Source organism: Mustelus asterias, chromosome 8 (assembly GCF_964213995.1).
Source record: "Mustelus asterias chromosome 8, sMusAst1.hap1.1, whole genome shotgun sequence".
Classification (NCBI taxonomy): Eukaryota; Metazoa; Chordata; class Chondrichthyes; order Carcharhiniformes; family Triakidae; genus Mustelus; species Mustelus asterias.
The window spans coordinates 98,670,326-98,691,551 of NC_135808.1; the positions used below are offsets into that span (position 1 = coordinate 98,670,326).

Here is a 21,226-nt window from a genome sequence, read left to right on the forward strand (position 1 = left end):
TACAACATAAATAGATTGGCACTGTGGCTTTTATGTACTGTATTCCTCCACCTCTATCTATAATGTAGGATTTTCACAAACAGGATAGTGTTTGCATGATTTCATCTAGAAATATGTCCCCAGTGCACAAACATGGCTGACGATTATTTTTTGACCTATCAGTTATCATTTCTACCTCACAACACATTTTTCCATCTTCTACCACCCACCCACCCGCCCGCCCCCGCCAACACCAATAACCTGACAGTTTTGAGACTCACCGTTCGCTGGGTGGAGAGCGGTGCCGTGGAGATTTTAAACAATCTCTTACAACTCGCATCATCTTTGCAGCACATTCTGCTTCATTCTACATTGGCACCGAGCTTAACATTACAAATGTGGGGTTCAAAATCAAATGCAGGTCCACTGAGTGCCGAGAGTGAATCCTATGACGGCAGACCTGCATGATATAATCAGCAAAGGCTGATGTTCTCCAACAGCTGCAAGCCTGCCCTCCCTCACCGTGTACGCAGACAAGGGCTTCAGATTCCACAGAATCAGTTCAGGTACCAGGAAATAGCAGTCACGTGAAAACTTCCCCAGCTCCAGAGATTCTCCACACTAGATTTAATTAATCATTCATTTCATTCACTGTTGATGGGGGTAGTGGACATGGTGGTGTGGAGGGGGGAGGAGGGGCGGGGGGAGCGAGCAGGAGGAAGAGATTGTGGGGGATGGTTCCCTTGATCTTCCCACAAGATGTCTGACTGGGCTTTTAGAAGAATTTAAATGGACAATTCCCTGTGTGCATTCCTGTTTAATTACACCACACGTGCCGCTTGACAAGGAAACTGAATATATCATAGCAGGAGGCTACTAAGCCTGTGTGGCAGTGCATGAGGGTGATTTACACTCGCCAAGAAAGCAGCAGCAGAAGTGTGACGAAACAAACAAGAGGTCAATTGAAGACGGTCATGATTCAATCGCAATAAATTAAAGACTGTTTAATAAGTATAGGAAATGAAATGGAAGCACAGGTATGAAATTGAGGTCCCAGCTCTATTTTAGGCACTGTTCATTCACAATTTTTAAAAATAGCGTACCACACGCACATTTTAGTTATCATGATCTGAAAGCCTCTGGTTTAGAGGCTGCCACAGCGTTTCACCAACTACTTAGCTTTTCTTCTGGGCTATGATATGCACTCGACGAATCTCTTAAGAATTTCTTCAGGTCATAAACATGATCAGATGGTTTAAACTTCAATTGATGCTCTATGCATTATTGACCACTGTAATTAAAGATTTTCCTGGACAATTCATCCATCAATCGTCAATTCAAAATGATGAGTATCTATTATTCAAACGCCTCGCAATTAAAATACAATTTATTAGTGTTTCATCGAAGCAGCGAGGGCCTTCAAGAGGTGACTTTAAATGAACCTTCAGTCAGTTCAGAATAGAACATTTTAAATTATTTTAAAAGGTAATAATTCATATCACCAACTTAAGTATTTTCAACAGATCATATATGTCACAATTTTCAGTTGGAAAAATTTTAAAATTTAGCAAATCAACAACATATTTATATAGCGCTGTTAACGTAACTATATGTCCAAAGGCTCTTCATGGGAGCATTATAAGACCACAAGAAATAGGAACAGGAATAGGCTGTTCAACCCCTTGAACTTGCACTGCCATTCAGTAGGAACATGGCCGATCTGACATTCCTTATGTCCACTTTCTTGCCCTTTCTCTGTAACCCTGGATTCCCTTGCGAATCAAAAATCTATCTATCTCAGCCTTAAATATACTCAATGACTTTGCCCCCACAGCTCTCTGTGGCAAGGAGTTCCAAAGACTCACACCCCTCAAAGAAGAAATTCCTCCTCACCTCAGTCTTAAATTGGCGCCCCTTTATGCTAATACTATGTACTCTGGTCTTAGACTCTTCCATGAGGGGAAACATCCTCTCAGCATTTACCCTCTCAAGCACCTTAAGAATCCTATATGTTTCAATGAGATCACCTCTCGTTCTTCTAGATTCCAATGAATAGACTCCCAACCTGTTTAAGCTTTCCTCAAGACAATCCCTCCATACCAGGATCATCCTAGTGAACCTTCTCTGAACTGCATCCAATGAAATAAAATCTTTCCTTAAATAAGAGGACCAAAACTACTCTCAATACTCCAGATGTGGTCTTACCAGTGCCATGTAAAGTTGCAGCAAGACTTTGCTACTCTTATACTCCAACCCCCTTGAAATAAGGGTCAACATTTCATTAGCCTTCCTGATTACATTCTGCACCTGTGTGCTAGCTTTCTGTGTTTCATGCACAAGGATCCCCAAATCCCTTTATGTTGCAGCTTTCTGAAGTTTTACTCGATTTAAATAATACTGTTCTTTCGTTCTCCCTTCCAAGATGAACAACTTCACATTTTCCCACATTATACTCCATTTGCCAGCTTTCTGCCCACTTACTTAACCTATCAACTTCTCTTTGTAAACTGTTTGTATCCCTCTCACAACTTCCCTTTCCAATTATTTTTGCATCGTCTGGCTAAATACATTTGTTTCCCTTCTCCAAATCACTAATAAGTCACGAAGTCACAACATAAACAGTTGTGGTCCCAGCACTGGTCCCTGTGGAACCCCACTGGTTATAGGTCGCAAAACTGAAAAAGAAACCCACTCGCTGTTTCCTGCCCATTAACCAATTCTCTATGCATAGGCTTATGACGTCACCTTTTGTGAAGTACCTTGTCAAAAGCCTTCTGGAAATCTAAATACAACACATAGAACATAGAACAGTACAGCACAGAACAGGCCCTTCGGCCCACGATGTTGTGCCGAGCTTTATCTGAAACCAAGATCAAGCTATCCCACTCCCTATCATCCTGGTGTGCTCCATGTGCCTATCCAATAACCGCTTAAATGTTTCTAAAGTGTCTGACTCCACTATCACTGCAGGCAGTCCATTCCACACCCCAACCACTCTCTGCGTAAAGAACCTACCTCTGATATCCGTCCTGTATCTCCCACCACGAACCCTATAGTTATGCCCCCTTGTAATAGCTCCATCCACCCGAGGAAATAGTCTTTGAACGTTCACTCTATCTATCCCCTTCATCATTTTATACACCTCTATCAAGTCTCCCCTCAGCCTCCTCCGCTCCAGAGAGAATAGCCCTAGCTCCCTCAACCTTTCCTCATATGACCTACCCTCCAAACCAGGCAGCATCCTGGTAAATCTCCTCTGCACTCCTTCCAGCGCTTCCACATCCTTCCTATAGTGAGGTGACCAGAACTGCACACAATATTCCAAATGTGGTCTCACCAAGGTCCTGTACAGTTGCAGCATAACCCCACGGCTCTTAAACTCCAACCCCCTGTTAATAAAAGCTAACACACTATAGGCCTTCTTCACAGCTCTATCCACTTGAGTGGCAACCTTTAGAGATCTGTGGATATGGACCCCAAGATCTCTCTGTTCCTCCACAGTCTTCAGAACCCTACCTTTGACCCTGTAATCCACATTTAAATTTGTCCTACCAAAATGAATCACCTCACATTTATCAGGGTTAAACTCCATTTGCCATTTTTCAGCCCAGCTTTGCATCCTATCGATGTCTCTTTGCAGCCTACAACAGCCCTCCACCTCATCCACTACTCCACCAATCTTGGTGTCATCAGCAAATTTACTGATCCACCCTTCAGCCCCCTCCTCTAAGTCATTAATAAAAATCACAAAGAGCAGAGGACCAAGCACTGATCCCTGTGGCACACCGCTAGCAACCTGCCTCCAATCCGAAAATTTTCCATCGACCACCACCCTCTGTCTTCGGTCAGACAGCCAGTTGCCTATCCAATCGGCCAACTTTCCCTCTATCCCACACCTCCTCACTTTCATCATAAGCCGACCATGGGGGACCTTATCAAACGCCTTACTAAAATCCATGTATATGACATCAACTGCCCTACCTTCATCAACACACTTAGTTACCTCCTCAAAAAATTCTATCAAATTTGTGAGGCACGACTTGCCCTTCACGAATCCGTGCTGACTATCTCGGATTAATCCGCATCTTTCTAAATGGTCGTAAATCCCATCCCTAAGGACCCTTTCCATCAATTTACCAACCACCGAAGTAAGACTAACCGGTCTATAATTACCAGGGTCATTTCTATTCCCTTTCTTAAACAGAGGAACAACATTCGCCATTCTCCAGTCCTCTGGCACCATCCCCGTGGACAGCGAGGACCCAAAGATCAACGCCAAAGGCTCTGCAATCTCATCCCTTGCCTCCCAAAGAATCCTAGGATACATTTCATCAGGCCCAGGGGACTTATCGACCTTCAGTTTATTCAAAACTGCCAAGACATCCTCCCTCCGAACATCTATTTCCTCCAGCCTATTAGCCTGTAACACCTTCTCTTCCTCAAAAACATGGCCCCTCTCCTTGGTGAACACTGAAGAAAAGTATTCATTCATCACCTCGCCTATCTCTACTGACTCCATACACAAGTTCCCACTACTGTCCTTGACCGGCCCTAACCTCACCCTGGTCATTCTTTTATTCCTCACATAAGAGTAAAAAGCCTTGGGGTTTTCCTTGATCCGACCCGCCAAGGACTTCTCATGTCCCCTCCTAGCTCTCCTAAGCCCCTTTTTCAGCTCATTCCTTGCTAACTTGTAACCCTCAATCGAGCCATCTGAACCTTGTTTCCTCATCCCGACATAAGCTTCCCTCTTCCTTTTCACAAGACATTCCACCTCTTTTGTGAACCATGGTTCCCTCACTCGGCCATTTCCTCCCTGCCTGACAGGAACATACCTATCAAGGACATCCAGTATTTGTTCCTTGAAAAAATTCCACTTTTCATTAGTTCCTTTCTCTGACAGTTTCTGTTCCCAACTTATGCCCCCTAATTCTTGCCTAATCGCATCATAATTACCCCTCCCCCAATTGTAAACCTTGCCCTGCCGTACGGCCCTATCCCTCTCCATTGCAATAACAAAAGACACCGAATTGTGGTCACTATCTCCAAATTGCTCTCCCACAACCAAATCTAACACTTGGCCCGGTTCATTTCCCAGTACCAAATCCAATGTGGCCTCACCTCTAGTCGGCCCATCCACATATTGTGTCAGGAAACCCTCCCGCACACACTGCACAAAAACTGCCCCATCCAAACTATTTGACCTACAAAGGTTCCAATCAATATTTGGAAAGTTAAAGTCCCCCATGACAACTACCCTGTGACCCCCACACATATCCATAATCTGCTTAGCAATTTCTTCCTCCACATCTCTATTACTATTTGGGGGCCTATAGTAAACTCCTAGCAACGTGACCGCTCCTTTCCTATTTCTAACTTCAGCCCATATTACCTCAGTGTGCAGATCCCCCACGAAGTGCCTTTCCGCAGCCGTTAAACTATCCTTGATTAACAATGCCACTCCTCCACCTCTTTTACCAGCTTCCCTACACTTAGTGAAACATCTATACCCCGGAACGTCCAACAACCATTCCTGTCCTTGTTCTACCCACGTCTCCGTAATGGCCACAACATCGTAGTCCCAAGTACCAATCCACGCCCCAAGTTCATCTACCTTGTTCCGGATGCTCCTTGCATTGAAGTAGACACACTTCAACCCACCTTCCTGTCTACCAGTACCCACCCTTGACCCTGATACCTTCCCCAATACCTCACCACCCTCACTGACTTCTGGACTGCAACTCCCTTTCCCACTCCCCTGACAAATTAGTTTAAACCCCCCTGAAGAGCCATAACAAATTTCCCTCCGAGGATATTGGTGCCCCTCTGGTTCAGGTGCACCCCGTCCTGTTTGTACAGGTCCCACCTTCCCCAGAACATGTTCCAATTATCCACGTATCTGAAACCCTCCCTCCTACACCATCCCTGCAACCACATATTTAACTGCACTCTCTCCCTGTTCCTCAACTCGCTATCACGTGGTACCGGCAACGTACCAGAGATGACCACGTTTCGTCTTGGCTCTCAGCTTCCAGCCCAGCTCCAGAAATTCCTGCTTTAAATCCCCGTCCCTTCTCTTACCTATGTCATTGGTACCAATGTGCACCACGACTTGTGACTGTTTCCCCTCCCCCTTCAGAATCTGGAAAACACGGTCTGAGACATCACGGACCTTGGCATCCGGTAGGCAACATACCATCCGTGAGTCTCTTTTGCTGCCACAGAACCTCCTATCTATCCCTCTAACTAACGAGTCCCCAATAACTATCGCCCTCCCGCTCTCCCCCTTTCCCTCCCGAGCCACAGAGACGGACACAGTGCTGGAGATCCTCTCACTGCGGCTCCCCACTGGTATGTCATCCCCCTCAACCGTATCCAAAGCGGAATACTTGTTGCTAAGGGGAACGACCACCGGGGATCCCTGCACGGACTGCTTCCTCCCAGCCCCTCTCACCGTCACCCATCTGTTTTCAATCCTCGGAGTAACTGTATTCCTAAAGCTTGTGTCTATGGCCATCTCTGCGTCCCTGATGATCCTAAGTTCATCCAACTCCAGCTCCAGTTCCCTAACACGGTTTTGGAGGAGCTGCAGATGGGTGCACTTCTCACAGGTATAATCAGTAGGGACACTGTCGTCGTCCCTCACCTCAAACATAGTGCAAGAGGAACATTGCACTGCCTTCACACCCATCCCCTCTAGATACCTTGCCAGTACCAGGTAGAAAGTGCAAAAATGAATTCAACTCACCCCTACTCGCCCTTTCAGCCTAAGCCCTGTGAGCCAAAGTCTTATAGCTCACACTCTGCTTCCCACACACTACACTGCCCGCTCCCGACGCTGCCCGCTGTATACTGCAGCCTACCTTTTATACTTCACGCGCTTAAAAAACCCTTCCCAGACTCCTTTGCTGCCCACTTCTAGTTTTCACTTTAAACTTGAAAAACTGCTGTTAAAGTAAAGGCCAAAAAAATACACACACTAGCTGACTAATTAAATAAATAAACAATTCAATTAATCCAATTAATCTCTTACCAGCACTGCTGCTTTTCAATCACCCCTCTCAGCTTGCTCCAGTGGATCAATGAGGGGGAACCTCCCAGGTAACTGACTTTTAAAGTTAAAATAAAAACCCTTCCCAGACTCCTTTGCTGCCCACTTCTAGTTTTCACTTTAAACTTGAAAAACTGCTGTTAAAGTAAAGGCCAAAAAAATACACACACTAGCTGACTAATTAAATAAATAAACAATTCAATTAATCCAATTAATCTCTTACCAGCACTGCTGCTTTTCAATCACCCCTCTCAGCTTGCTCCAGTGGATCAACATCTACTGGTTCCCCCTATCCACTCTGGTTGAGACTTCCTCGAAATACTCTAATAAGTTAGTTAGACCCAATCTCCCTGCATGAAGCCATGCTGACTCTGCTTGATTGGATTATGATTTTCTAAATGTGCTATCACTTTCTTAATAATTGATTCCAACATTTTTCCAACAATAAATGTTTGGCTAATCGGCCTACCTGCTTTTTGCCCCCCTCCATTTTTGAATATTACTTATTTTGAATTATTTTGAGTTGTTATAAAACAAAGTATGACAGCGAGACACACAAGGAGCAATTAAGATAGATAACCGAAAGCTTGGCCAAAGAGATGATAAGGCTGGAGCATTCACCACAAGACCATAAGATATAGGAACAGAATTAGACCACTTGGCCCATTGAGTCTGCTCTGCCATTCGATCATGGCTGATATTTTTCTCATCCCCATTCTCCTGCCTTTTCCTCATAACCCCTGGTCCCCTTATTAATCAAGAACCTATCTATCTCTGTCATAAAGACATTCAATGACCTGGCCTCCACAGCCTTCTGCGGCATAGAGTTCCACAGATTCACCACTCTCCAGCTGAAGAAATTCCTCCTCATCTGTTTTAAAGGATCATTCCTTTAGTCTGAGGTTGTGCCCTCGGGTTCTAGTTTTTCCTACTATTGGAAACATCCTCTCCACCCAAGCCTTGAGGAATCCTGTAAGTTGCAATAAGATCCCCCCGCATCCTTCTAAATTCCAACGAGTATAGACCCAGAGTTCTCAACTGTTCCTCATACGACAAGCTCTTCATTCCAGGGATCATTCTTGTGAACCTCCTCTGGACCCTTTCCAAGGCCAACACATCCTTCCTTAGATATGGGGCCCAGAACTGCTCACAATACTCCAAATGGGGTCTGACCAGAACCTTATACAGCCTCAAAAGTACATCCCTGCTCTTGTATTCTAGTCCTCTCGACACGAATGTTAACATTGCATTTGTCTTCCTAACCGGAGACTGAACCTGCACATTAACCTTAAGAAAATCTTGAACAAGGACTCAAGTCCCTTTATACTTCTGATTTCCTGAGCATTTCGCCATTTAGAAAATAGTCTATGCCTCCATTCCTCCTTCCAAAGTGCATAACCTCACACTTTTGCACATTGTATTCCATCTGCCACTTCTTTGACCACTCTCCTAACCTGTCCAAGTCCTTCTGCAGCCCCCCTGTTTCCTCAATACTACCTGTCCCTCTGTATATCTCTGTATCATCTGCAAACTTAGCAACAGTGCCTTCAGTTCCTTCTTCCAAATCGTTAATGTATATTGTGAAAAGTTGTGGTCCCAGCACCGACCCCTGAGGCACACCACTAGTCACCGGCTGATTCACAATAGTCTTCAGCCAGAGGTGCCAAATGGATGCTCCATCTCGGCCTCTTCCGAAGTCCACAGCATCACAGATGTCAGTCTTCAGCCAATTAGATTCACTATGCATGATATCAAGAAACAGCTGAAGGCACTGGATGCTGCAAAGTCTATGAGCCTTGACAAAATTCCGGCAATAGTACTGAGGACTTGTGTTCCAGAATTTCTTGTGTCCCGAGCCCGTTGTTTCAGTACAGCTGCAACATTGGTATCTACCTGGCAATGTGGAAAATTGCCAAGGTATGTCCTGTACACAAGACAACAGGACACATACAACCCAACTAATTACCCATCAGTCTAATCTTGATCAGCAGTAAAGTGATGGAAGGAGTCATCAGCAGTGCTAGCAAGCGGCAGTTACCCAGCAATTAACTGCTCACCGGCGCTCAGTTTGGGTTCCACCAGGGCCACACTGCCTGACCTCATAACAGCCTTGGTTCAAACATGGACAAAAGACTGATCGCCAAAGGTGAGATGAGAGTGACTGCCCTTAACATCAAGACCCCATTTAAGACATAGGAGCGGAAGTAAGGCCATTCGGCCCATCGAGTCCACTCCACCATTCAATCATGGTTGATTTCAACTCCATTTACCCGCTCTCTCCCCATAGCCCTTAATTCCTCGAGAAATCAAGAATTTATCAATTTCTGTCTTGAAGACGCTCAACGTCTCGGCCTCCACAGCCCTCTGTGGCAATGAATTCCACAGACCTACCACTCTCTGGCTGAAGAAATTTCTCCTCATCTCTGTTCTAAAGTGACTCCCTTTTATTCTAAGGCTGTGCCCCCGCGTCCTAGTCTCCCCTGCTAATGGAAACAACTTCCCTACGTCCATCCTATCTAAGCCGTTCATTATCTTGTAAGTTTCTATTAGATCTCCCCTCAACCTCCTAAACTCCAATGAATATAATCCCACGATCCTCAGACGTTCATCGTATGTCAGGCCTACCATTCCTGGGATCATCCGTGTGAATCTCCGCTGGACCCGCTCCAGTGCCAGTATGTCCTTCCTGAGGTGTGGGGCCCAAAATTGCTCACAGTACTCCAAATGGGGCCTAACCAGTGCTTTATAAAGCCTCAGAAGTACATCCCTGCTTTTGTATTCCAAGCCTCTTGTGATAAATGACAACATTACATTTGCTTTCTTAATTACGGACTCAACCTGCAAGTTTACCTTTAGAGAATCCTGGACTAGGACTCCCAAGTCCCTTTGCACTTTAGCATTATGAATTTTGTCACCGTTTAGAAAATAGTCCATGCCTCTATTCTTTTTTCCAAAGTGCAAGACCTCACACTTGCCCACGTTGAATTTCATCAGCCACTTCTTGGACCACTCTCCTAAACTGTCTAAATCTTTCTGCAGCCTCCCCACCTCCTCAATACTACCTGCCCCTCCACCTATCTTTGTATCATCGGCAAACTTGGCCAGAATGCCCCCAGTCCCGTCATCTAGATCGTTAATATATAAAGAGAACAGCTGTGGCCCCAACACTGAACCCTGCGGGACACCACTTGTCACCGGTTGCCATTCTGAGAAAGAACCTTGACTGAGTACGGTAAGGAGCCCTAGCAAAACTGGAGTCAATGGGAATCAGGGGAAACCCTCTGTTGATGGAATCATACCTGGCACAAAGAAAAATAGTTGTGGTGATTGAAGGTCAATGATCTCAGCTCCAGGACATCACTGCAGACTTTCCTTGGGGTAGTGTCCTAGCCAACCAACATCAGCTGCTTCATCAATGACCTCTCTTCCATAAGATCAGAAGTGGGCATGTTCGCTGATGATTGCACAATGTTCAGTACTATTCGCACTCCTCAGATACTGAAGCAGTTCATGTCCAAATGCAGCAAGATTTGGACAATATCCAGACTTTGGCTGGCAAATGGCAAGTAACATTTGAGCCACACAAGTGCCAGGCAATGATCATCTCCAACAAAAGAGGATCTAACCATCGCCCCTGACATTCAATTGTATCACCTGTTGCTTGGTCAAGATTTTGAAACTCCCTCCCTAACAGCATTGTAGATGTACCTATACCTTAGGGGCTGCATCTCCCCAATCAACATCCTGGGGTCATCCTACCATTGACCAGAAACTGAACTGGACTAGCCACATAAATACTGTGGCTACAAGAGCAAGTCAAAGGCTAGGGAAGCCAGTAACTCACTTCCTGACTCCTCAAAGCCTGTCCACCATCTACAAGACACAAGTTAGGAGTGTAATGGAATGCTCTCCACTTGCCTGGATGAGTGCAGCTCCAACAACACACAAGAAGCTCAACATCATTCAAGACAAGAGCAACCCACTTGATGCTACCCATCCACAAAGATTCAGTTCCTCTACCACCTATGGACAGTGGCAGTCGAATGTACCATCTACAAGATGCACTGCAGGACCGCACCTTAGGCAGGTTCCTTTGGCAGCGCCTTCCAAATCCACAACCACTACCATTTAGAAGGTCAAGAGCAACAGATACCTGGGAACACCACCACCTGGAGTTTCTCCTCCAAGTCACTCGCCATTTTGACTTGGAAATATAATTGCTGTTCTTTCACTGTTGCTTGGTCAAAATCTTGAAACTCCCTCCCTAACAGCACTGTGGATGTACCTATACCTTGGGGACTGCAGCGGTTCAAGAAAGCAGCTTGCCACCACCTTCTGAAGGACAACTAGGCATGGAAAGTAAATGCTGGCGCATCCCATATCTGATTTTTTTTTTAAAGGATAAGTTTTAAAAAGTGTCTTAAAGGAGGAAAGTGAAGCAGAAAGGTGAAGAGGTGTATGGAGGAAATTTCAGAGCTCAGGACCTAGGCACCTGAAGGCACAGCCACTGATGGTGAAGCAATTATGATTGGGAATTCATGAAAAGACAGAGTTCGAGAGATGTAGTTTTGTCAGGATTGTGGAGTTGGAGGAGATCGTACAGATCGGGAGAGGCGAGACATGGAAGGATTAAAAACAAGGAGGAGAATTCAGCAAAACAGATAAATACTACGAGGACTACATGTCAGAAAGGAGAGGAATATACTCTTGCTTCAGTTGCAGTCCCAAGGGCCTTTATTTACCGTTCCCTGTCTAAGTCTCCAAGGAATTCACACAATTACACTAACAGTACGTCATTTCTCCTTCCTCCAGAACGTTGTGGGAGGCTAGGGAGGAAATTGCGGGTCCCCGAGCAGAGATATCTGAATCATCAATAGTCACAGGTGAGGCGCCTCAAGATTGGAGGGTGGCAAATGTTGTGCCTTAAGGGCTGCAGGGAAAAGCCTGGGAACCTCAGGTCAGTGAGCCTCACATCTGTGGTGGGTTAGTTGTTGGAAGGTATTTTGAGAGACAGGATCTACAGGCATTTAGAGACGCAAGGATTAATTAGGGACAGTCAGCATGGCTTTGTGAGTGGAAAATCATGTCTCATAAATTTGATTGAGTTTTTTGAAGGGGTAACCAAGAAGGTAGATGAGGGCAGTGCAGTTGATGTTGTCTACATGGACTTTAGCAAGGTCTTTGACAAGGTACCGCATGGTAGGTTGTTGTGTAAGGTTAAATCACACGAGATCCAGGGTGAGGTATCTAAATGGATACAAAATTGGCTTCTTGACAGAAGCCAGAGGGTGGTTGTAGAGGGTTGTTTTTCAAACTGGAGACCTGTGACCAGCGGTGTGCCTCAGGGATCAGTACTGGGTCCACTATTGTTTGTCATTTATATTAATGATTTGGATGAGACGATAGGAGGCACGGTTAGTAAGTTTGCAGATCACACCAAGATTGGTGGCATAGTGAACAGTGAAGAAGGTTATCAGATTGCAATGGGATCTTGATCAATTGGGCCAGTGGGCTGACGAATGACAGATGGAGTTTAATTTAGATAAATGTGAGGTGGTGCATTTTGGTAGGCTGAACCAAGGCAGGATTTACTCAGTTAATGGTAGGGCATTGGGGAGAGTTACAGAACAAAGAGATCTAGGGGTACAGGTTCATAGCTCCTTGAAAGTGGAGTCACAGGTGGACAGAGTGGTGAAGAAGGCATTCGGCATGCTTAGTTCCATTGGTCAGAACATTGAATACAGGAGTTGGGACATCTTGTTGAAGTTGTACAAGGCATTGGTAAGCCCACACTTGGAGTGCTGTGTACAGTTCTGGTCACCCTATTATAGAAAGGATATTATTAAACTAGAAAGAGTGCAGAAAAGATTTACTGGGATGCTACCGGGACTTGATGGTTTGAGTTATAAGGAGAGGCTGGATAGACTGGGACCTTTTTCTCTGGAGGGTAGAAGGCTGAGGGGTGATCTTATAGAGGTCTATAAAATAATGACGGGCATAGATCAGCTAGATAGTCAATATCTTTTCCCAAAGGTAGGGGAGTCTAAAACTAGAGGACATAGGTTTAAGGAGAGAGGGGAGAGATACAAAAAAGTGTCCAGAGGGGTAATATTTTCACAAAGATGGTGAGTATCTGGAACAAGCTGCCAGAGGTAGTAGTAGAGGCGGGTACAATTTTGTCCTTTAAAAAGCATTTAGACAGTTACATGGGTATGATGGGTATAGCGGGATAGGGGCCAAATGCGGGCAATTGGGATTAGTTTAGGGGTTTTTTAAAAAAGGGTGTCATGGACAAGTTGGGCCGAAGGGCCTGTTTCCATGATGTAAACCTCTGACTCCATGGCTCATAAAGGGGCACTGTAGCCCAACTTCAATATTTTACAGAGATTAAATAATTAATGGCTAACATTTTTCAAGACAGAGGATTATATGTTCCTGATAATTTCTCATCAGTTCTGTAATAATTATCAAGCCGTGACAATCCTGACAGATTCATAATTATTCCCTCAGAAGAATTAAATACAGATTTTTGGACCAAATTAGCCCGAGATTAGGAAATCCAGTCAAGAATCATCAGATTACAGTTGATGCAGTTGTCTGCTTGCCTGGAGCAGATAACTTAAATTTAGAAATATACGTGAAGCTGAAGCATAGCATACAAAATGTAACTTTTCATTCCAAGTTAAATTTTATCCCCCTCAATTCATTCCTGAAGGTGTTCTTGCTGTGGTACAGTTCCCTCTGAAGCAACATCCGGGTCTAGAATTTCTGCTAGGTAGCGCTGGCTTCATCTATGCAATTCATCGCAAATCAGACAAACCAATGCAAAGGGTAGAGGAATTTCAAGCACAAATTATGTCCAGCCAAATCAGGTTTCTGGAATCTTTTGCACTGGTTTAAAAAAGTGTGTTGGAAGTTGGTATCACTTTAAAAACTGGTCAGATCCCAGATCAAGTTAACTACCATGGCAGGGATGGTAGATAATACTAAACCCAAGAAAATATGTAGTATATATCCCCCCAAAAAATGACACCCATGAACTGCCACTATTAATCTGTGAAGCCCATTCCTATCAGGAGGGCAAGACCACTAGATCATCTTTGTCACATCCATTGATTACAGAACCATGATTAAGAATTCATTGGAGGTTGTGCTTATACCAATCGCCACAGGATACAAGCACCCATTACTACAAATTCTCTCTTCTATGGTCTAACTGTAAAACAGATACAACTTCTCCCAAATAGTGCCAATGGGGATTTGAATCCCTTTCCTTCTATTTACAGATCCTCAGAACAGTATTATAAGTCACCTTCTAACTAGTCCCATTAATAAATATTACAGTGAAAGTTTGGTTACCTTTCTGCAACCTAACAATGATTGAACCATTCTTGTTCAGCCTTCAAGGAATGCTTTCCAATAGCTGTTGTGTCAAGATTCAGTTCGCTCATCAGCTACAAGAGGCACAGAATGTGCATTTTTAGGTGGTGTTCAGGAGAATGATTGCAATGCACTCACATTTAAATACTGTAATCACTTGCACTAGTTATCACGTTTCTTCTGATGTGGGAAGTTCGCTTAGTGAGGGCTCAACTGGTGATGTCTGACCAGTTAGACTGGTTTAGTAATAGAATCTAAAGGGTTAAATGTCACTGGAAGTAAGGATCCTATTTTGGTTCCACATGAATCTGCAAGTGAACTTATAAGCAGCTAGCTGGTTAAGCTCCATTTGTATTTTTGGGGCGAGGGTTTCCCAAATCTTGAGTTTGCAGACCTGTATCCAAGCTGTCTGTAATTGGGTCACTTGAGTGTGTCCTTGCAAGCACATGCTCCCTATCATTCAAACAGAAACACCATCTGTTTGGACTGTTGGAGAATCAAGCATTGCCTTCTGTCAAACACCTTGGAGACCAAAATCATTAATCAATCATTGGGTAAAATACATGTTTTGTTATGTTTACAAGATATCGACTTCTTTTTCACAGATTCGAGTAGGCATCTTCCGGGAATTAAACCATATTAATTTCTCTAAAAAATGAGCAATTAATTCTCATGAGAAACAGTAAACCATGTGTTGACACAGACTCGTTCTTATTTCTATTCATTCTGATCAGATCATACATTTCAAACCAGGATCCCCAGACCTGGAATCCATTCACATTGTTCACAATGGATGAAAATTCTACAATAGCATTGGTTTCCGAAAGTTAGCACAGAGAGTCCTGAGAAGTGTGACAATACTTGCAGGGGCACCTTATGTAAAAATGTTTGAGTACCATGCATGAAATGGATGACCAATATAGCTGTATTTGGCAAAGAGATGCAAAATGGCTTGAGGATTATGTTTTAGTACAAATTTTGCATTTTGTTCATTCCACTGATGTTCTTTGTTGTCAAATGAGTCTGTTGCAGTACAATTGCTATCCACGCTGACGCTGTAGTTAAGAAAGCCCACCAACGCCTCTACTTTCTCAGAAGGCTAAGGAAATTTGACATGCCCACTATGATCCTCACCAATTTTTACACATGCTCCATAGAAAGCAGCCTTTCCAGATGCATCGCTGCTCGGTATAGCTCCTGCTCTGACCAAAATCACAAGAAACTACAAAGAGCTGTGAACGTAGCCCAGTCCATCACACAAACCAGCCTCCCATCCATTGACTCTGCCTACACTTCCCGATGCCTCGACAAAGCAGCCAGCATAATTAAGGACCCCACGGATCCCGGACATTCTCTCTTCCACCTTCTTCTGTCGGGGAAAAGGATACAAAAGTCTGAGGTCAAATACCAACCAACACAAGATCAGCTTCTTCCCTTACTGCTGGCAGACTTTTGAATGAACTTACCTTGCATTAAGTTGATCTTTCGCTACAACCTAGCTATGACTATAACACTACATTCAGCATTCTCTCGTTTCTTCTCCATGAACGGTATGCTCTGTCTGTATAGCGCGCAAGAAATAATACTTTTCACTGTATGCTAATACATGTGACAATAATAAATCAAATCAAAAAGCAGCCAGAATAACCAAGGACCCCACGCACCCTGGACATTCTCTCTTCCACCTTCTTCCGTCAGGAAAAAGATACAAAAGTCTGAGATCACGTACCAGCTGACTCAAGGACAGGCTTCTTCCCTGTGGCCATCAGACTTTTGAATGGTCCTATCACATATTAAACCGATCTTTCCCTTCACCCTATCGGTAACTGCAACACTATATTCTGCACCCTATCCTTTCTTCCTCCCCTATGCACTCTATGAACAGTATGTCTTGTCTGTATAGCTTGCAAGAAATAATACTTTTCACTGTATCCCAATACATGTGACAATGATAAATCAATTCAATTCAACCGAGTGCATGTGACAGTGAAAGCAAGAGCACGCATACACATGCAAGCATTACAATATACCCACAAAAAACCCTGCAGAGGTTTTTTGTTTAAAGAATGCACCCAAAGACAAAGAATGAAATTACAATAATTAATATTTTGAAGTTAAAATCATTTTGCCAAAAGTATCATTTTAGCAGAACACTTTGAAGTTAATAAGCATAAGGAACTTGCAGTCACGCTGAAGTGCTAGTCACAAGACTGCTAACAGCTTTGTGTGCTGACCTGGTGTGTGCGTGTGAACCTTACAGAATAGATTCTAACTTCAGTCTATGCTGACAGCACTCCCAGGCCTGGTCATTAACCAGTGACTCCTATAGGAACTGTGCTCGAGTTGAATGGTAAATGAGGATAGAATCAATCATAGAACAGAATCATGGAATAGTCACAGCACTGAAGGTCATTTTGGCTGTTGTGCCCATACCAGCTCTTCGCCACAGCACCTGAGCCAACCTGCCCACTTTTTCCCTCTTAGTCCTGCAAATCTTTCCTCTCCACACAATTACCCAACTCACTTTTGAAAACTTTGTTTGAATCTAATTCCACCACTCATTTCAAATCCTAACCTCTCACTGTGTTTTTTAAAAAAAAGCTTTTCCTCATGTTGCCGTGATCTTTTTTTTGCCAATCACTTTAAATTAGTATCCTCTCAATCAGTTCTTGATCCTTTCACAACAGAAAGTTTCTTCCATCGTTGGTTTGGTATAAAGGTTATTCGGATGGAATTTGCATGCTCCAGGGCCTTTGAGTTCGTGACCTCGTCCAGCCAAGGATAGATCCGAGACAACTAAGGTGGAAACTATTCAGACTTTTTATTTGCCTAGCACACAAGGTTTCACTACTGTAGAGAAATACATCGAGGACGCAGGTTTCGTAGACTCGCGGTTTGGAGCTCAGTTAGCTTGCTGTTGGTCCACACACTCTTACTCAGCTCGGATATAACAGCTTCGGCTTTCACAATGCCGATCTTGATTCTTGCATCTGATGACAGATTCCTGGGGATTGTGGAGCCTAGATAGGTGAAGCTATCAGTAACCTCAGAGTCACATTGTCAATGCTGACTGATGGTGATATGGCAACATCCTGGACCATGACATTTGTCTTCCTGATGCTGACAGTCAAACCAGCCTCCTTACAGGTGAGAAAGAGAGAGTCTGCTTATTTGCTGCTGAAGGTGTTCCTTAGCAAGGAATGTTAACGTGGTGTCTGGCGCAGTACCTCGCAGTTTGTTGGATTTTATTTTGAGCAGCTGTTAGTGCATTCAGAGTCTTGTCACTCAGATCTCTCTTGGAGTTAATGTGAGCAGATTGCTTGGTGTCAATTACAGATTCCACTTCAGTGATGTTAGCCTCAACCAGTGAATTTCCCCTCTTGCTTCCCATATATTGAAAAAATGGTACTGGAAAACGTCATCAACAATGCTATCAAGCAGCATGCATTCAGCAATAACCTGCTCACCAATGTTCAGTTTGGTTTCCGTCAGAGCCACTCAGCTCGAGTTCTCATTATAGCATTGGTTGAAACACGAGACAAAAGAGAAGGGGAGTGGCAGTGACTGCCCTTGACATCAAGGTAGCATTAAACAGAGTGTGGTATCAAGAGTCCAGCAAAATGGAAGTCAATGGCAATTTGGGGGAAACTCTTCACTGGTTGTGGAATCATACCTAACACAAAGGACAACAGTTATGATTGTTGAAGATCAAACCTCAATCCCAGGACATTGCTAAAGAGTTCCTCAGCTAGTCTTTGGATTTTAGTCAACAAACTTTTTTCCAACATAAAAAGTCAGAAGTGGGGATGTTCCCTGATGATTACACAGTGTTCAGTATCGTTCACAACTCCTCAGACACTGCAGCAGTCCATATATACAGCAAGGCCTGGGCAACATTCAGGCTTTGACTGTTAAATGGCCAGACTGATTGGTTATTTATTGCACTGCTTTTTGAAGCGGCTTGCTGTGCCCAAATTAGCTGCAACATTTGCCTACAAAACCATGATTGTGCTTCAAAATTGAAGGACTGTAGACATGAAAGGCTCTATAATAATACATGTTGTTTGTTACTTCTTTAAAAATATGCAATATAGAATATCTAGTACAAACCCAGTAATGCTTTAATACATTTCTATCCTTTAGCTGCATAACACAATCATTGCACAGTTTGGATTTATAAACAAAATATAAAACTATATTAAGGCTGCCCAAAAAGAACTAGATAGTCCAAAACGACACCGTTCTACACTGGTGAAAAATTAGCCCCACAGGAACCAAGAAGATACTAAACATTTTCAGGGGCTGGGTAACACGATTGTTAGATACTGGGGTTTTTGCCAACAACCTCACCAACACCTTTCCTAATCTCAGCTGAGCAATTAGGATGGGGAAATCACCAATGCCAGGTGGAATTAAGATGTTTCACAACAGAAAATCTGAAAATATATGTACTGGTAGCTAAAACATCCAGTACTGCTCTCATGTTCCTCGGTGACTGATTAAGCAATGTTACTGTCATAGCCATGAGAACAGATTTGTACTGCCCGTTTCTTAGTTGTGACAGAATCAAACAAAATGTAACAACAAATAGGAAAAGGGGAATATAGAAGTTATTTGAAATATATATAATTACTTCAATGAAGTTTTTTTTTAGGAAAGTGCTTTACAATACAAGACTTATTCTGAAATTGTGATCATTTAAACCCGAGTTTAAATATATTTAATTCCCAAAAATGATCAGATAGCAGATCCTTCATTAAAATGCTCATGTCTCAACAAGTCTGCAATTTTTGACAAGGAAGGCAGGGCAGTGTAAATGCAGTGCTTGAGAGGCCAAGTGCTTATCCAGCATCACTTCATGACATTTTGTTTTGTGTACACAATTACAAGGTTGTTTTTTAAATTTGTTCATGGGATATGAACGGCACAGTGGTTAGCACTGCTGCCTCACAGCATCAGGGACCCGGATTTGATTCCCGGCTTGGGTCACTGTCTGTGTGGAGTTTGCACATTCTCCCCGTGTCTGCGTGGGTTTCCTCCCACAGTTCAAAGATGTGCGGGTTAGGTGGATTGGCCATGCTAAATTGCCCCCAAGTATCAGGGGGACTACTAGGGTAAATGCATGCGGTTATACGGATAGGGCCTGGGTGGGATTGTGATCGATGCAGATTCGATGGGCCGAATGGCCTCCTTCTGCTCTGTAGGATTTTTTGATTCTATATGAGTGTTGCTGTCAAGGTCAGTATTTATTGTTCATCCTTAATTGCCCTGGAAATGCGTGGAACTGCAGCTCTTGAGAGACCGTGTTAGGGAACTGGAGCTGCAGATCGCTGACCTTAGCCTAATCAGGGAAAATGGGAGAAAAATTGACAGCAGTTATAGGCAACTAGTTACACCGGGGCATCAGGAGAATGACACGTGGGTCACAGTTCGGAGGAGTAAAGGGCAGAAGGGTAAAGTACAAGGGAGGTCTCCAGAGGTGTCTCAAAATAGGAAGGGCTTGGTGACAGGTGTGAGAGGGGAGGGGAGTGGACAGTTAGAAGAAGGGTCACCTGTGGTTGTCCCACTCCAAAACAGGTACATTGTTTTAGATAGTGTGGAGGAGTGTGCCTCTCCAGGGGTAAGACACAGTGACCAGGTCACTGGCACACAGTCAGGCTCTGTGGCCCGGAAAGGGAAGAGAGGGGTTAGGAGAGCGATAGTGGTGGGGGATGCGTCAGTTAGAGGGACAGACAGGCGATTCTGTGGGGGCGAACGGGACTCCAGGATGGTAGTCTGCCTACCTGGTGCTGGGGTCACGGATGTCTCCGAGCGGATAGGAGGCATTTTAAAAGGGGAAGATAAAGAAACGGATGTCATTATACACATTGGTGGAAATGACGTAGATAGGAAGAGTAGGGGGGTCCTAAGGGAGCAATTCAGGGAGTTGGGAAATAGGTTAAAAAGTAGGGTCACTAGGGTGGCCATCTCTGGGCTGCTCCCAATGCCTCGTGCCAGTGAAGATAAGAATAGGGAGTTGGTTCAAATGAATGCTTGGCTAAAGGACTGGTCCAGGAGGGAGGGCTTTATTTTCATAGACCAATGGGAGGTTTTCAGGAGAGGATGGCACCTGTACAAGAGGGAGGGGTCACAACTAAGTTGGAAGGGCACAAATATCCTGGCTGGGAGCTTTGTTAATGCAGTTCGGGGGGGTTTAAACTAGTATGGCAGGGGGGTGGGGATCAAACTATTAGGTCTATAAGTGTGGTGGCTGGGGACGAGCTTGGGGCTGGGACAAGGCTGGCAAAGAAGAAGAGCACTCTGGGGGAGGACGACCTCACTGAGCCTGGGGGTCTGGAGTGCTTATACTTCAATGCAAGGAGCGTAGCAGGTAAAACAGACGAACTTGGGGCCTTAATGCGCACGAGGAATTTGGATGTGGTTGCGGTGACGGAGACTTGGTTGAAAGAGGGACAGGACTGGCAGCTGAATATTCCAGGGTACAAGTGTTTTAGGCGAGACAGAGGAGGGGCCAAAAGAGGTGGGGGAGTAGCGGTATTGGTTGGAGAGCATATTACAGCGGTGCAGAGGGAGGACAATTCGGAGGAGTCGTGTAGCGAGTCACTCTGGGTGGAGCTTAGAAACAGGAAAGGCGCAGTCACTATGTTGGGGGTGTACTACAGGCCCCCCAACAGCCCAAGGGAAGTGGAAGAATGGATATGTCAGGAGATACTGGATAGGTGCAGGAAATATAGGGTTGTTGTAGTGGGAGACTTCAATTTCCCTGGTATAGACTGGAAATCGCTGAGGGCAGGGACTCTGGATGGGGAGGCATTT

The 21,226-nt window shown here is 44.3% G+C and overlaps 1 protein-coding gene across 4 annotated transcripts in view; it reads right to left on the reverse strand.

Annotated features, from left to right (window-relative positions):
• Positions 1 to 21,226, reverse strand: part of eps15 (epidermal growth factor receptor pathway substrate 15) — a 148,355-nt gene that overhangs the window by 61,894 nt on the left and 65,235 nt on the right. The window lies entirely within an intron of this gene.